This window comes from Somniosus microcephalus, chromosome 4, assembly GCF_052327205.1.
Source record: "Somniosus microcephalus isolate GS21.2 chromosome 4, FLI_Smic_1.0, whole genome shotgun sequence".
NCBI lineage: Eukaryota > Metazoa > Chordata > Chondrichthyes > Squaliformes > Somniosidae > Somniosus > Somniosus microcephalus.
The window spans coordinates 136,294,707-136,312,769 of record NC_140990.1 but is presented as its reverse complement, the minus strand read 5'-3'; the positions used below and the strand labels follow the sequence as shown (position 1 = coordinate 136,312,769).

Below are 18,063 nucleotides of genomic sequence, written 5' to 3'. Positions count from 1 at the left end.
CCCTGGGACCGTACATGGGATTCCAACCCTGGGACCGTACATGGGGATTCCAACCCTGGGACCGTACATGGCGATTCCAACCCTAGGACCGTACATGGCGATTCCAACCCTGGGACAGTACATGGGGATTCCAGCCCTGGGATTAGCCATGGGGATTCCAGCCCTGGGATTAGCCATGGGGATTCCAGCCCTGGGATTAGCCATGGGGATTCCAGCCCTGGGATTAGCCATGGGGATTCCAGCCCTGGGATTAGCCATGGGGATTCCAACCCTGGGACTGTACGTGGGGATACCATCCCTGGGACTGTACATTTGGATTCCAACCCTGGGACTGCACATGGGGATTCTAACCCTGGGACTGCACATGGGGATTCCAAACCTGGGACTGTACATGGAGATTCCAACCCTGGGATAGTACATGGGGATTCCAACCCCGGGACTCTACATGGAGATTCCAACCCTGGGACAGTACATGGGGATTCCATCCCTAGGACTGTACGTGGGGATTCCAACCCTGGGACTGTACGTGGGGATTCTAAGCCTGGGACTGTACGTGGGGATTCCAACACTGGGACTGGCCGTGGGGATTCCAACCATGGGACTGTACGTGGGGATTCCAACCCTGGGACTGTACGTGGGGATTCCAACCCTGGGACTGTACATGGGGATTCCAACCCTGAGGCTGCCCATAGGGATTCCAACCCCGGAACTGTACATGGGGATTCCAGCCCTGGGAGTGTACAGGGGGATTCCAGCCCTGGGGCTGGCCATGGGGATTCCAACCATGGGACTGTAGATTTGGATTCCAACCCTGGGACTGTATATGGGGATTCCAACACTGGGACTGTACATGGGGATTCCAACCCTGGGACTGTACATGGGGATTCCAACCCTGGGACTGTACATGGGGATTCCAGCCCTGGGACTAGCCATGGGGATTCCAACCCTGGGACTGTACATGGGGATTCTAACTCTAGGACTGTACATGGGGATTTCAAACCTGGGACTGTACATGGGGATTCTAACCCTGGGACTGTACATGGCGATTCCAACAATGCGACTATACATTTGGATTCCAACCCTGGGACTGTATATGGGGATTCTAACCCTGGGACTGCACATGGGGATTCCAAACCTGGGACTGTACATGGAGATTCCAACCCTGGGATAGTACATGGGGATTCCAACCCCGGGACTCTACATGGAGATTCCAACCCTGGGACAGTACATGGGGATTCCATCCCTAGGACTGTACGTGGGGATTCCAACCCTGGGACTGTACGTGGGGATTCTAAGCCTGGGACTGTACGTGGGGATTCCAACACTGGGACTGGCCGTGGGGATTCCAACCATGGGACTGTACGTGGGGATTCCAACCCTGGGACTGCACGTGGGGATTCCAACCCTGGGACTGTTCGTGGGGATTCCAACCCTGGGACTGTACATGGGGATTCCAACCCTGGGACTGTACATGGGAATTCCAACCCTAGGACTGTACATGGGGATTCCAACCCTGGGACTGTACATGGGGATTCCAACCCTGGGACTGTACATGGGGATTCCAACCCTGAGGCTGCCCATAGGGATTCCAACCCCGGAACTGTACATGGGGATTCCAGCCCTGGGGCTGGCCATGGGGATTCCAACCATGGGACTGTAGATTTGGATTCCAACCCTGGGACTGTATATGGGGATTCCAACACTGGGACTGTACATGGGGATTCCAACCCTGGGACTGTACATGGGGATTCCAACCCTGGGACTGTACATGGGGATTCCAGCCCTGGGACTAGCCATGGGGATTCCAACCCTGGGACTGTACATGGGGATTCTAACTCTAGGACTGTACATGGGGATTTCAAACCTGGGACTGTACATGGGGATTCTAACCCTGGGACTGTACATGGCGATTCCAACAATGCGACTATACATTTGGATTCCAACCCTGGGACTGTATATGGGGATTCTAACCCTGGGACTGCATATGGGGATTCCAACCCTGGGACTGCATATGGGGATTCCAACCCAGGGTCTGCACATGGGGATTCTAACCCTGGGACTGTACATGGGGATTCCAACCATGCGACTATACATTTGGATTCTAACCCTGGGACTACACATGGGGATTCCAACCCCGGAACTGTACCTGGGGATTCCAACCCTGGGACTGTACATGGGGATTCCAACACCGGAACTGTACCTGGGGATTCCAACCCTGGGACTGAACATGGGGATTCTAACCCTGGAACTGTACATGGGGATTCTAACCCTGCGACTGCACATGGGGATTCTAACCCTGGGACTGCACATGGGGATTCCAAACCTGGGACTGCACATGGGGATTCCAATCCTGGGACTGTACATGGGGATTCCAATCCTGGGACTGTACATGGGGATTCCAATCCTGGGACTGGACATGGGGATTCCAGCCCTGGGACTGGACATGGGGATTCCAGCCCTGGGGATTCTAACCCGAGACTGTACATGGGAATTCCAACCCTGGGACTGTACATGGGGATTGCAATCCTGGGACTGTACATGGGGGTTCTAAACCTGGGACTGTACAGGGGGATTCCAGCTCTGGGACTGTACAGGGGGATTACAGCTCTGGGACTGTACGTGGGGATTCCCACCCTGGGACTGTACATGGGGATTCCAACCCTGGGACTGTACATGGGGATTCCAACCCTCGGACTGTACATGGGAATACTAACCCTGGGACTGTACATGGGGATTTCAACCCTGGGACTGTACATGGGGATTCCAACCCTGGGAACGTGCATGGGGATTCCAACCCTGGGAACGTACATGGGGATTCCAACCCTGGTACCGTACATGGGGATTCCAACCCTGGGACCGTACATGGGGATTCCAACCCTGGGACCGTACATGGGGAATCCAACCCTGAGACTGTACATGGGGAATCCAACCCTGAGACTGTACATGAGGATTTCAATCCTGGGGCTGTACATGGGGATTCCAGCCCTGGGACTAGCCATTGGGATTCCAACCCCGGGACTGTACATGAGGATTCCAACCGTGGGAATGTACATGGGGTTTCCAACCCTAGGACTGTACATGGGGATTCCAAACCTGGGACTGTACATCGGGATTCCAACCCTGTGACTGCAGATGGGGATTCTAACCCTGGGGCTGTACATGGGGATTCCAACCCTGGGACTGTACATGGGGATTCCAACCCTGGGACTGTACATGGGGATTCTAACCCTGGGACAGTACATGGGATTCCATACCTGGGACTGTGCATGGGGATTCCAGCCCTGGGGCTGTACATGGGGATTCTAACCCCGGGACTGTACATGGGGTTTCCAACCCTGGGACAGTACATGGGATTCCATACCTGGGACTGTCCATGGGGATTCCAACCCTGAGAGTGTACATGGAGATTCTAACCCTGGGACTCTACATGGAGATTCTAACCCTCGGACTGTACATGGGGATTCCAACCCTGGGACTGTACATGGGTATTCCAACGCTGAGACTGTACATGGGGATTCCAACCCTGGGACTGTACATGGGGATTCCAACCCCGAGACTGTACATGGGGATTCCAACCCTGGGACTGTACATGGGGATTCTACGCCTGGGGCTGTACATGGGGATTTCAACACTGGGACTGTGCACGGGGATTCCAACCCTGGGACTGTGCACGGGGATTCCAACCCTGGGACTGTGCACGGGGGTTCCAACCCTGAGACTGTACATGGGGATTCCAGTTCTGGGACTAGCCATGGGGATTCCAGCCCTGGGACTGTACGTGGGACATTCTAGCCCTGGGACTGTACGTGGGACATTCTAGCCCTGGGACTGTACGTGGGGATTCCAACCCTGGGACTATACATGGGATTCCAACCCTGAGACTGTACATTGGGATTCCAGCCCTGGGACTGTACATGGGGACTCTACCCCTGGGACTGTACATGGAGATTCCAACCCTGGAACTGTACATGGGGATTGTAACCCTGGGACTGTACATGGGGATTCTAGGCCTGAGGCTGTACATGGGGATTCCAACACTGGGGCTGTACATGGTGATTCCAGCCCTGGGACTGTACATGGGGATTCCAACCCTGGGACTGTACATGGGGATTCCAACCCTGGGACTGTATTTGGGGATTCCAACCCTGGGACTGTACTTGGCGATTCCAACCCTGGGACTGTACTTGGGGATTCCAGCCCTGGGACTGTACTTGGGGATTCTAATCTGGGACTGTACAAGGGGATTCCAAACCTGGGACTGTACATGGGGATACCAACCCTGGGACTGTACATGGGAATTCTAACCCTGGGACTGTACATGGGGATTCCAACCCTGGGACTGTAAAAGGGGGGCCATTGTGTGGGATGTTATCCGTTTGACCTGCTTTTCCCAGCGCCTTCAGGAGAGATGGTGAGAAATTCTAAGTGTGGAGAGTCTGAATCAAATAACTGAGTCAGTCACATTCGACCCGGGCACTAGGACCCGGTTGGGAAGAGACACTGAAGCCCCGCCCACTCTCTGTTCGTGCCCAAAATGTCTGCGCATGCGCTTTGCTACTCACTGCATCAAGATGGCGGCCGTTATCCTGGGTTTGTGACCGGGAGAAGCCCCGAAGCTGCAAACGCGGGACCTTCAGGTTTTTATTCGCGGCTTCCGTCCTACACCAGTTGTTTATGAAGCCTCTCCACCCACCCGCCGGTAAATTACTCCGCTCCGTCCAGCCGCTTCTCAGTAATTTATCAGGACCTAATTGGCACACTGTCTTCCGCGATGACACGCACCGCGCATGCTCCAAAGCCAGGGGGTTCCGCGCCTGCGCACTGGGCACCTGTAGTCTGGGTGCGGCACCTTCTCCCCCGCGGGGAATGCTGGGTAAAAACCCCACCTTTGAAAGGCCACGTTCGTGAATAGAACAAGATTTACTGGGATTACATTGCGCTTTGAACCATGTTCATTCTAGCAGTTAGAGTGTGTTTTTTGCTGATCATTATAACCCCTATACCTGGGCTGGAGATTAATATTCTGTATAAATATTTAATAAATCAGCTTTGTTTCAAACACTGTATTGAATAACAACAGAAAATGCTGGAAATACTCAGCAGGTCAGGCAGCATCCGTGGAGAAAGAAACAGAGTTAACGTTTCAGGTCTGTGGCCCTTCGTCAAAACTGGAAAAAGTTAGAGATGTAACAGATTTTAAGGGGTCGATTGGACTTATACTCAGTGGAGTTTAGAAGAATGAGAGGGGATCTCATTGAAACTTATAAAATTCTAACAGAACTAGACAGACTAGATGCAGGAAGGATGTTCCTGATGGCGGGGGAGTCCAGAACCAGGGATCACAGTCTAATGATAAGGGATAAGCCAATTAGGACAGAGACAAGGAGGAATTTCTTCACCCAGAGAGTGGTGAACCTGTGGAATTCTCTACCACAGAAGGCAGTTGAGGCCAATTCATTAAATATATTCAAGAAGGAGTTAGATATATTTCTTAAGGCTAAAGGGATCAAGGGATATGGGGAGAAGGCAGGGACAGGGTACTGAATTTGGATGATCAGCCATGATCTCATTGAATGGCGGAGCAGGCTCGAGGGGCTGAATGGCCTACTCCTGCTCCTAGCTTCTATGTTTCTATGTAAGCAGGGGAAGGGGTGGGGAGGAAAGAATAAAAGGGACGGTCTGTGATTGGGTGGAAGGCAGGAGTGATTAAACGTTACTAATGGGGATGGCAGAATCATCAACAGCTGCTGCCTGAAAAAATAGGGGCAGAGGTTATAGTCTGAAACTGTTGAACTCAGTGTTGAACCACTGCTCTCGCCACATCCTGAGATCCACGCTCAATGCCATGCGCCGCCACATGAACACTCTCGACCTCTCTCTTCAGCAGCACCGACTCACTCTATCTCAGAGCTGTCCTGGTCCACAGTTCCATTTCATCCTTCGCCTCATCTGGTGCTTGAATATTAAACTTTTTTTCTTCCTTTCAGCTGTCAAGGATCGCAGGCTTCAACAACTCTTGGACACCAACGCCCCTCCGGAACCTTCTTCCCCTTCACTTTCTTCTGACACCATCCCTTCTTCCAATCTCACCCTCTGCCGTGTTTTCACTATCCGCTCTGACCTTCCCCTCTCTGACGCCGAACGATAAGTCCTCAGCAAAGGCCTGAGCTTCATCCCCTTATGCCCCCACCTCAATGAACTTCGAGCTCGGCATGACGCTGAGCTCTTTTTCCATCGCCTTTGTCTCGCTCCCCACTTCTTTGGCCAGGAGTCTTCCCTCTGCACAGCGGAACCTTTCTCCCGCTTTCAGAATTCACCTCTACCTTCTCTAGATCTTCTCATTGGGAACTGCTGGCATGACATCAGCCGTCTCAATTTCTCTGCTCCCCTCACTCATTCCAACCGACCTCCCTCTGAACTTGCAGCATTCCGTTCTCGCCGATCCAACCCTAACATTGTCATTAAACCTGCTGACAAGGGTGGCACTGTTGTTGTTTGGCGAATCGGCCTCTACTGTGTGGAGGCTGAACGCCAACTCTGACATCTCCTCCTACCTCCCCCTGGACCATGACCCCACTACCAAAGATCAAGCCATTGTTTCCAAGACTGTCACTGACCTCATCTCCTCTGGAGATCTTCCCTCCATGGCCGCCAACCTCATAGTCCCCCAACCCCGCACAGCCCGCTTCTACCTCCTTCCCAAGATCCACAAACCGGGCTGCCCTGGTAGATGCATTGTTTCAGCCTGTTCTTGCCCCACGGAACTGATTTCTTCCTATCTCGACTCTATTTTTGCTCCCCTTGTCCAGGCTCTTCCCACCTACATTTGCGACTCTTCCGATGCCCGCCGCCATCTGAATAGTTTCCGGTTTTCTGGCCCCAACCGTCTCCTTTTCACTATGTATGTCAAATCCCTATACACCTCCATCCCCCACCAGGATGGCCTGACGGCGCTCTGCTTCTTCCATGAACAGAGGCCCAACCAGTCCCCATCCACCACTACCCTCCTCCGCCTGGCTGAAATTGTTCTCACATTGAACAACTTCTCCTTTGACGCCACTCACTTCCTCCAAATTAAAGGTGTTGCTATGGGAACCTGCATGGGCCCTAGCTATGCCTGCCTTTTCATGGGATAAGTGGAACTTTCTTTGTTCCAGTCCTAATCAGGTCTCCTCCCTCACCTCTTTTTCTGGTACATTGATGACTGTATTGGTGCTGTTTCTGGCTTTCACCCTGAAATAGAAAATGTCATTCACTTTGCTTCCAATTTCCACCCTTCACTCGCCTTCACATGGTCCAAGCCTGACTCTTCCCTTCCATTCCTCGACTTCATTATCTCCATTTCTGAGGATAGGCTAACGACAAACATCCGCTATAAGCCCACAGCTAACTGGACTACACTTCCTCCCACACCATTTTCTGTAAGGACTCTATTCCATTCTCCGTCTCCGCCGCATCTGTTCTGACGATGCCACCTTCCATACTAGTGCTTCCGATATGCCTTCCTTTTTCTTCAACTGAGGATTCCCCTCTACCATGGTTGACATGGCCCTCAACTGTATCCGTCCATTTCCAGCACTTCTGCTCTCACCCCATCCCCTCCCTCCCAGAACCATGATAGGGTTCCCCTTGTCCTCAGTTTCACCCTACCAGCCTCCACATTCAACAGATCATCCTCAGCCAGTTCCACCACCTCTAGTGTGATCCCACCACCAAACGCATCTTCCCCTCACCTCCCCTTTCAGCATTCCGAAGGGACCGCTCCCTCCACAGCTCCCTGGTCCACTCCTCAATCACCCCCAACAGCCCCTCCCCTCCCCATGGTACCTTCCCGTGCAAGCGCAGGAGATACAACACCTGCCCTTTTACCTCTTCCCTTCCCACTGTCCAGGGCCCCAAACACCCTTCCAGGTGAAACAGCGATTTACATGTACTTGCAATTTAGTATACTGTATTCGCTGCTCACGATGCGATCTCCTCTACACTGGGGAGACCAAACGCAGATTGGGTGACCACTTTGCGGAACATTTCTGTTCAGCCCGTAAGGGTGACCCCGAGCTTCCGGTTGCTTGTCACTGTAACTCTCCGCTCCACTCCCACTCTGACCTCTCCGTCCTCGGCCTCTTACACTGTTCCAAAGAAGCTCAATGTAAGCTCGAGGAACAGCACCTCATCTTTTGTTTAGACACATTACAGCCTTCTGGACACAACATTGAGTTCAACAGTTTCAGACTGTAACCTCGGCCCCTATTTTTTCAGGCAGCAGGTGCTGATGATTCTGCCATCCCCATTTGTAACATTTCACCACTCCTGCCTTCCACCCAATCACAGACCGTCCCTTTTATTCCTTCCTCCCCTCCCCCTTCCCCTGCCTCTGCACCTGCTTAAAATCTGTTACATCTCTAACTTTCTCCAGTTCTGACGAAGGGTCCCAGACCTGAAACATTAACTCTGTTTCTCTCTCCACGGATGCTGCCTGACCTACTGAGTATTTCCAGCATTTTCTGTCGTTATTTCAGATTTCCAGCATCCGCAGTATTTGCTATTCTGCAGTGTATTGAATATTTGATTTCTCCATGATAAGAGGAGACACAGTGATGTTCTGTTACTGACTGTTCCATTTTGGGGCATTTCTTACTCTAGATTATAACGATTCTCACCTAGTTCACTTTCTACCACATCTAACACCAAGCTTGTTCCGTTTGAGTACATGGCTTGTGGGTGTTATAGACTGAACTGCAGTGTCCACTCCTTTATAGAACTATCCTGCATAAGATTTGAAATCCGTTATTTTCTGTATCATTTAACCCTTTTTGGATCTGATTTAGTAAAAACTCCTTCACACATTCTGCATGTGATCCCCTTTGAAATGTTCTGATCTTTGTAATTATCATTGCTGATTTTGATGGTCTCTTTGATTTAATCTCTTGTTACTAACATACCTTGCACTATTTCTTTATGCGAGATAATTGTTTCAAATACTTCCTTTATCGGGTCTTTAGCTCCTCCATTGATCCCTGTCAGTAATCCTTGGTTAGGGTTTAGGGGCTGGGGTTCGGGTTAGGATGTTAGTCTATGAGACAGTGATTAGGGATAGAAACCACGATTGACAACGCCAGTGTCACTAGACATGTTCTCTTTCATTTCATGGTGTTTTATCCTCAGATGAGTCAGAAAACAGCCTCATGAATTGTTCATTCAATTAAACTTCTTTCTGGCCCAAGCCTGATTTCCTCCCTTCTTTCACATCTCTACATTTGCCGCAAAAAAACACATCAGGGTCATTAGACTTTGGACAGGAAAAGGTGGATCCAGGTGTTGTTCTGGTTACATCCAATCATCAGCCTGCCTGAAAAGGTCTTGTGAGAATAACCTGTCACCAGGCCCCACCAGTCGCCATCTGATTCCACCGTCATATCTTCATCCATTACCTGCCTTTCACCCTCACGTAGAAACATAGAAGATAGGAGCAGGAGTAGGCCATTCGGCCCTTCGGGCCTGTTCCACCATTTAATGAGATCATGGCTGATCATCCAAATTCAGTACCCTGTCCCTGCTTTCTCCCCATATCCCTTGATCCCTTTAGCCTTAAGAAATATATCTAACTCCTTCTTGAATATATTTAATGAATTGGAGCTGATTTCACCTCCATGACCATCCCATACTGAGGATTTCTGATTCACATTTTATAGACTCAGTGTAAGTGGTCCCTGAATTTGGTGTCTCAGTGTAAGTGGTCCCTGAATTTGGTGTCTCAGAGTAAGTGGTCCCTGTATTTGGTGTCTCAGAGTAAGTGGTCCCTGTATTTGGTGTCAGTGTAAGTGGTCCCTGAATTTGGTGTCTCAGAGTAAGTGGTCCCTGTATTTGGTGTCTCAGAGTAAGTGGTCCCTGTATTTGGTGTCTCAGAGTAAGTGGTCCCTGTATTTGGTGTCTCAGAGTAAGTGGTCCCTGTATTTGGTGTCAGTGTAAGTGGTCCCTGAATTTGGTGTCTCAATGTAAGTTGTCGCGGAATCTGGTGTCTCCGTGTAAGTGGTCCCTTTACAGAATAGGTTCCCCAGGCCCCGCCCCCATACAGAGCGGGTTCCCCAGGCCCCGCCCCCACACAGGGCGGTTTCCCCAGGCCCCGCCCCCACACAGGGTGTGTTCCTCAGGCCCCACCCCCACACAGGGTGGGTTCCCCAGGCCCCGCCCCCCACACAGGGTGGGTTCCCCAGGCCCCGCCCCCCACACAGGGTGGGTTCCCCAGGCTCCGCCTCCACACAGGGTGGGTTCCCCAGGCCCCGACCCCACACAGAGCGGGTTCCCCAGGCTCCGCCTCCACACAGGGTGGGTTCCCCAGGCTCCGCCCCCACACAGAGCGGGTTCCCCAGGCTCCGCCCCCACACAGGGTGGGTTCCCCAGGCCCCACCCCCACACAGGGTGGGTTCCCCAGGCCCCGACCCCACACAGGGCGTGTTCCTCAGGCCCCACCCCCACACAGGGTGGGTTCCCCAGGCCCCGCCCCCCACACAGCGGGTTCCCCAGGCTCCGCCCCCACACAGGGTGGGTTCCCCAGGCCCCGCCCCCCACACAGGGTGGGTTCCCCAGGCTCCGCCTCCACACAGAGCGGGTTCCCCAGGCCCCGCCCCCACACAGAGCGGGTTCCCCAGGCTCCGCCCCCACACAGGGTGGGTTCCCCAGGCTCCGCCCCCACACAGGGTGGGTTCCCCAGTCCCAGCCCCCACAAAGAGCGTGTTCCCCAGGCCTCGCCCCCACAAAAAGCGAGATCTCCAGGCCCCACCCCCACACAGAGCGGATTCTCCAGGCCCCGCCCCCACACAGAGCGGGTTCCCACTGGGTCAGGATATATTGGGCTGGATTTTCATTGAGGAGGCAGGTAGGAGGCGGGACTGTAACTTTCGGGGTTGTAATCCCGCCTCCATCGAGTTCTAGCCAACCCACGTGATTTTGACTTGATTGACCTTGTTGAGCCCGCCACCGGGCTCAGCAGGCCAATTAAGGGCCACCCGACAACAAGTGACGTCACAGATTGACATTTCATTTGTCAAGACCTTTTGACAGATGAAATATCAGCGTTTCACAGTTGTTTGAAGCTGTCAAACACTGACAAACTGCACTCTAAGTTATGATAGCAAAATACTGTGGATGCTGGAAATCCAAAATAACAACAGAAAATGCTGGAAAAACTCAGCAGGCCAAGCAACATTTGTGGAGAGAGAAATAGAGTCAACGTTTCGGGTCGAAACCCTACTCCTTCCTTCCTCTCAGGATGATTTAGAGATCTCACTGGAACAGAAAGCTAAATGCTGCAATTTTTGACAGCTCACGGCCATTCTGCTTTCTGTGCCGGTGAGATGAGGGATTCCCGAGACCTGAAGGAAAGAAGGCTGTAAAGGTAAGTTAAACTTCTTTAAACACGTTAAACACACCAAACACACTTACCTCTGCACTCATGCGCCCATCACTCACCTGAACACCGGACATCTCGACCCCTGCAAGCCCTTCAGCTCGATGGCCTGCCTCGCTAACTTGGCGTGGTTTCGAGCCGTCGGGAATCCTACACTTCAAGAATGAAAATAGGGATTAGGTTAACAGGCAGTTAATTGGCACTAATCCCCTTCCCGCCTCGGGGAGGCGGGTCCTAGTGCAGGTCGGGTACCCGCCTCCTTTGAAATGGCATGGAGGCGGGATGGGTTGGTGCCCCCCGATTTTGGGATTTTAACCCCCCACACGCCTCCAATCCCGCCTCCACGGCCCATTAAAAATCATGCCCAAAGAGACCGTGCGCTGTTCCTCCTCCCATTGCTTGGGGGAATGGGCCAGATATTTAAAGGGACAGGGACTCTCCTTTCTCTGCCTATTTATAGTTAAAGGGACAGACCCGTTTATCTTGGAATGTCGACGGACTTCACTAACAGAGCTCCCATTAACAGTCGCTCCCTTCTGTACTGTACAGTGATTGTAACCTGTCTGTTTCAGTGGCTTAAGCCTTTCTAAAATGCCTCACTATTATTGAAGATACATTTGACTTATTTGTTTAATATTGAAAGTCTTCAGATTTTGGCAGTGTGACAAAGCTTTTGTTTAAAGGTGGAATAGCATTTGTTTCAAAATATTCTGTTCTCCCCCTCCCCCTTCCACTTTAAAACACTCTGCGCTACTGACAAGGAAGGTACCCAGTTCAATCCTTGATCTGGGCTGTTCGTTGATCTCTAACAAGGCAGCAGTTCAGGGGCTATAATTATCCTCAGTACCACTGGGCTAACTAAGCGTAAGAATCAGCCACTGCCCCTACTCTTGATGGAGAGCCAGTGACATCAACTGGGAAGTGTATGGATGTCCATTGAGGGCAGGATTGGACTGCTGTCACTGCTGATACTCACTGAGTCGGCTGATGGTGAGGCTCTAGAATCATCGAATCATAGACTCGTTAGAGCCCAGCAGGAGGCCCATCGAGCCCGTGCCGGCTCTCTGCAAGAGCACTTCAGCTAGTCCCACTCCCCCACCCTTTCCTCGTAGCCCTGCCAACATTTTTCCGTCAGGTACTTATCCAATTCCCTTTTGAAAGCCATGATTGAATCTGCCTCCACCACCCTTTCAGGCAGTGAATTCCAGATCGTAACCACTCGCTGCGTAAATTTTTTTTGCCTCATGTCACCTTTGTTTCTTCTGCCAATCATCTTAAATCTGTGTCCTCTGGTTCTTGACCCTTCCGGCAATGGGAACAACTTCTCTCTATCTACTCTGTCTAGACCCCTCATGATGTTGAGCACCTCTATCAAATCTCCTCTCAACCTTCTCTGCTCCAAGGAGAACAACCCCAGCTTCTCTAGTCTATCCACGTAACTGAAGTCCCTCGTCCCTGGTACTATTTTTTCTGGAACAAATCTTTTCCACACTATTTTGAAGACCTACATGTCCTTCCTAAAGTGCGGTGCCCAGAATTGGACACAATACTCCAGTTGAGCTCATAAGAACATTAGAAATAAGAGCAGGAGTAGGTCCCACGGTCCCTCGAGCCTGCTCCGCCATTCAATAAGATCATGGCTGATCATCGACCTCAACTCCACTTTCCCGCCCGATCTCCATATCCCTTGATTCCACTAGAGTCCAAAAATCTCTCTCTCTCAGCCTTGAATATACTCAAAGACTCAGCATTCACAGCCCTCTGAGGCAGAGAATTCCAAAGATTCACAACCCTCTGAGTGAAGAAATTCCTCCTCCTCTCGGTCTTAAATGGCCTACCCCTTATCCTGAGACTATGCCCCCTAGTTCTAGACTCTCCAGCCAGGGGAAACAACCTCTCAGCATCTACCCTGTCAATCCCCTTCAGAATCTTGAATGTTTCAATGAGATCATCTCTCATTATTCGAAACTCCAGAGAGGTCGGACCAGTGTTTTATAAAATTTCATCATAACTTCCTTGCTTTTCTACTCTAAGCCTCTATTTATGAAGCCCAGGATCCCGTATACTTTTATAACCACTTTCGCAACCTGCCCTGCCACCTTCAACGATTTGTGCACATATACCCCCAGGTCTCTCTGTTCAGGCACTCCCTATAGAATTGTACCTTTAGTTTATATTGCCTCTCCTCGTTCTTCCTACCAAAATGTAGAGGTTAACTAATTGCACCCAGCCAGATTCAGTTCCTTCTGGAGAGAAGGGGAGACACAAAATCCCAGACGATTGTACCAAGATCTGACATATTAATTGGATTATCAGGACCTGAATATTATCGGCCTTTGGATATAGAAACATAGAAGATAGGAGCAGGAGTAGGCCATTCAGCCCCTCTAGCCTGCTCTGCCATTCAATGACATAATGGCTGATCATCCAAATTCAGTATCCTGTCCCTACCTTCTGCCCATATCCCTTGATCCCTTTAGCCTTAAGAAATATATCCAACTCCTTTTATGATTATATTTAATGAATTGGCCTCCACTGCCCTCTGTGGTAGAGAATTCCACAGGCTCACCACTCTCTGGGTGAAGAAATTCCTCCTCATCTCTGTCCTAAATGGCTTACCCCTTATCCTTAGACTACGACCCCAGGTTCTGGACGCCCCGACCATCGGGAACATCCTTCCTGCATCTAATCTGTCTAGTCCTGTTAGAATTTTATAAGTTTCAATGAGATCCCCTCTCATTCTTCTAAACTCCAGCGAGTATAAGCCCAATCGACCCAATCTCTCCTCATACGTCATTTCTGCCATCCCAGGTATCAGTCTGGTGAATCTTTACTGCGCTCCCTCCATGGCAAGAACATCCTTCCTCAGATAAGGCGACCAAAACTGCGCACAGTACGCAAGACGTGGTCTCACCAAGGCCCTGTACAACTGCAGCAAGACATCCTTATTCCTGTACTCGAACCCTCTCGCTACGAAGGCCAACATACCATTTGCCTTCTTAACTGCCTGCTGCACCTGCATGCTTACCTTCAGCGACTGGTGCACAAGGACACCCAGGTCTCGTTGCACTTCCTCTTCTCCCAATCTATTGCCGCTCAGATAATAATCTGCCTTCCTGTTTTGCCACCAAAGTGGATAACCTCACATTTATCCACATTATACTGCATCTGCCATGCTTCTGCCCAATCACCCAACCTGTCGAAATCATACTGGAGTTTCTCAGCATCCTCCTCACAGCACACACGCCCACCCAGCTTTGTGTCATCTGCAAACTTGGAGATATTACATCTAGTTCCCTCGTCTAGATCATTTATATATATTGTGAACAGCTGGGGTCCCAGCACTGATCCCTGCGGTACCCCACTAGTCACTGCCTGCTTCTCCGAACAAGACCTGTTTATTCCAAATCTTTGCTCCCTGTCTGCCAACCAGTTCTCTATCCATGTCAGTACCTTGCTCCCAATCCCATGTGCCTTAACTTTACACGCTAATCTCTTATGCAGGACCTTATCGAAAGCCTTCTGAAAGTCTAAATACACCACATCCACTGGTTCTCCCTTATCTATTCTACCAGTTACATCCTCAAAAAATTCCAGTAGATTAGACAAGCACGATTTACCTTTTGTAAATCCATGTTGACTTTGTCTGATCCTGTCACTGTTTTCCAAGTGCTCTGCTATTACATCTTTTATAATGGACGCTATCATTTTCCCCACTACCGATATCAGGCTTACCGGTCTGTAATTCCTCGTTTTCTGTCTACCACCTTTTTTGAATAGTGGGGTAACATTAGCTACCCTCCAATCCATGGGAACTGTTCCAGAATCTATCGAATTTTGGAAGATGACCAGCAATGCATCTACTATTTCTAGGGCCACATCCTTAAGTACCCTAGGATGCAGATTATCAGGCTCTGGTGATTTATCGGCCTTCAATCCCATCAATTTCCCTAACACCATTTCCCTACAAATACTGATTTCTTTTAGTTCCCCCCTCTCATTAGTCCCTATGTTCCCCGACATCTCTGGGAATTTATTTGTGTCCACCTTTGTGAAGACAGAACCAAAGTCTGCCATTTATTTGTTCCCCATTATAAATTCCCCTGATTCTGACTGCAAGGGACCTACGCTTGACTTCACCAATCCCTTTCTTCCCTATCCCTTCGTATCTGTCTTTCCCTATCTCTATCTCTGTTCTATCCCTTTCCTCCTGTTCCTCTTTTTCTTCCCTCATCCATCTTTTAAAATCCTCCCTTCCCCGTCTCCTCCTGGCTGTCCTCTTTGGGGACCTCCCCACTTTGGTTTGGCCCCTGTCCTTCCCTTCCTCCCCCTTTCCTCCAGCAGTCTAATTTCTTATGTCCTGGCTTGTTACAATTATAGCAAATTAATTTTGTATCCGATGCTGGTCTGACAGCTCTTACATAGAAACATAGAAACATAGAAGATAGGAGCAGGAGAAGACCATTCGGCCCTTCAAGCCTGCTCCGCCATACAATGAGATCATGGCTGATCATCCAAATTCAGTACCCTGTCCCTGCCTTCTCCCCATATCCCTTGATCCCTTTAGCCTTAAGAAATATATCCAACTCTTTTTTGAATATATTTAATGTATTGCCTCCACCGCCCTCTGCGGCAGAGAATTCCACAGGTTCACCACTCTCTGGGTGAAGAAATTCCTCCTCATTTCAGTCCTAAATGGCTTACCCCTTATCCTCAGACTATGACCCCTGGTTCTGGACTCCCCGGCCATCATAAACATCCTTCCTGCATCTAGTCTGTCCAGGCCTGACAGAATTTTATAGGTTTCGATGAGATCCCCTCTCAATCTTCTAAACTCCAGTGAGTATAAGCACAATCGGCACAATCTCTCCTCATACGTCATTCCTGCCATCCCAGGTATCAGCCTGGTGAATCTTCGCTGCACTCCTTCCATGGCAAGAACGTCCTTCCTCAGGTAAGGCGACCAAAACTGCACACAATACTCAAGGTGCGGTCTCACCAAGGCCCTGTGCAACTGTAGCAAGACATCCTTGTTCCTGTACTCGAACCCTCTTCCTACGAAGGCCAACATACCATTTGCCTTCTTAACCGCCTGCTGCACCTGCATGCTTACCTTCAGCGACTGGTGCACAAGAACACCCAGGTCTCTTTGCACTTCCCCGTCTCCCAATCTATTGCCATTCAAATAATAATCTGCCTTCCTGTTTTTGCCACCAAAGTGGATAACCTCACATTTATCCACATTATAGTGCATTTGCCATGTTTCTGCCCAATCACCCAACCTGTCCAAATCGTACTGGAGTTTCACGACATCCTCCTCACAGCTTACCCTCCCACCCAGCTTTGTGTCGTCTGCAAATTTGGAGATATTACATCCAATTCCCTCGTCCAGATCATTAATATATATTGTGAACAGCTGGGGTCCTAGGACCGATCCTTGCGGTACCCCACTAGTCACTGCCTACCACTCGGAAAACGACCCGTTTATTCCAACTCTTTGCTTTCTGTCCGCCAACCAGTTCTCTATCCAAGTCAATACCTTGCCCCCAATCCCATGTGCCTTAATTTTGCACGCTAATCTCTTATGTGGGACATTATCGAAAGCCTTCTGAAAGTCCAAATATACCACATCCACTGGTTCTCCCTTATCTATTATAGCAGTTACATCCTCAAAAAATTCCAGTAGATTAGTCAAGCATGATTTACCTTTTGTAAATCCATGTTGACTTTGTCCGATCCTGTCACTGCTTACCAAGTGCTCTGCTATTCCATCTTTTATAATAGATTCTAGCATTTTCCCCACTACCGATGTCAGGCTTACCGGTCTATAATTCCCCGCTTTTTCCCTACCACCTTTTTTGAATAGTGGTGTAACATTAGCTACCCTCCAAACCATGGGTACTGTTCCAGAGTCTATCGAGTTCTGGAAGATGACCAGCAATGCATCTACTATTTCTCGGGCCACTTCCTTAAGTACCCTTGGATGTTGATTATCAGGCCCTGGGGATTTATCGGCCCTCAGTCCCATCAATTTTCCTAACACCATTTCCCTACAAACGCTGATTTCTTTCAGTTCCACCCTTTCATCAGGCCCTATGTTCCCCGGCATCTCTGGGAGGTTATTTGTGTCCTCCTTTGTGAAGACAGAACCAAAGTATGAATTTAGTTGGTCAGCCATTTCTTTGTTTCCCATTATAAATTCCCCTGATTCTGACTGCAAGGGACCTACGCTTGACTTCACCAATCTTTTTCTCTTCACATATCTATAAAAGCTTTTACAGTCAGTTTTTATGTTTCCTGCTAGCTTACTCTCATATTCTATTTTCCCTTTCTTAATTAATCCCTTTGTCCTCCTTTGTTGAATCCTAAACTGCTCCCAATCCTCAGGATTATTGCTTTTTCTGGCCAATTTATATGTCGTCTCCTTGGATCTTATGCTATCCCTAATTTCCCTTGTTAGCCACGGTTGAGTCACCTTTTTTGTTTTATTTTTATGCCAAACTGGGATGAACAAATTCTGTAGCTCATCCATTCGGTCTTTGAATGTTTGCCATTGCCTATCCACCGTCAACCCTTTGTGTGCCATTCCCCAATCAATCCTACCCAACTCGCTCCTCAGACCATCGTAGTTTCCTTTATTTAAATTGAGGACCCTA

The 18,063-nt window shown here is 49.9% G+C and overlaps 2 pseudogenes across 2 annotated transcripts in view; one reads left to right on the top strand and one right to left on the bottom strand.

Moving 5' to 3' along the window:
* Nucleotides 1-4,805, bottom strand: part of LOC147119820 (uncharacterized) — a 35,874-nt pseudogene extending 31,069 nt beyond the window's left edge. The window contains exon 1 of the transcript XR_015078086.1: nucleotides 4,563-4,805. The product of XR_015078086.1 is annotated as an uncharacterized LOC147119820 (transcript). The remainder of the gene's footprint in view (nucleotides 1-4,562) is intronic.
* Nucleotides 4,611-18,063, top strand: part of LOC147119819 (uncharacterized) — a 32,958-nt pseudogene continuing 19,505 nt past the window's right edge. Inside the window, exon 1 of the transcript XR_015078087.1 lies at nucleotides 4,611-4,699. The product of XR_015078087.1 is annotated as an uncharacterized LOC147119819 (transcript). The remainder of the gene's footprint in view (nucleotides 4,700-18,063) is intronic.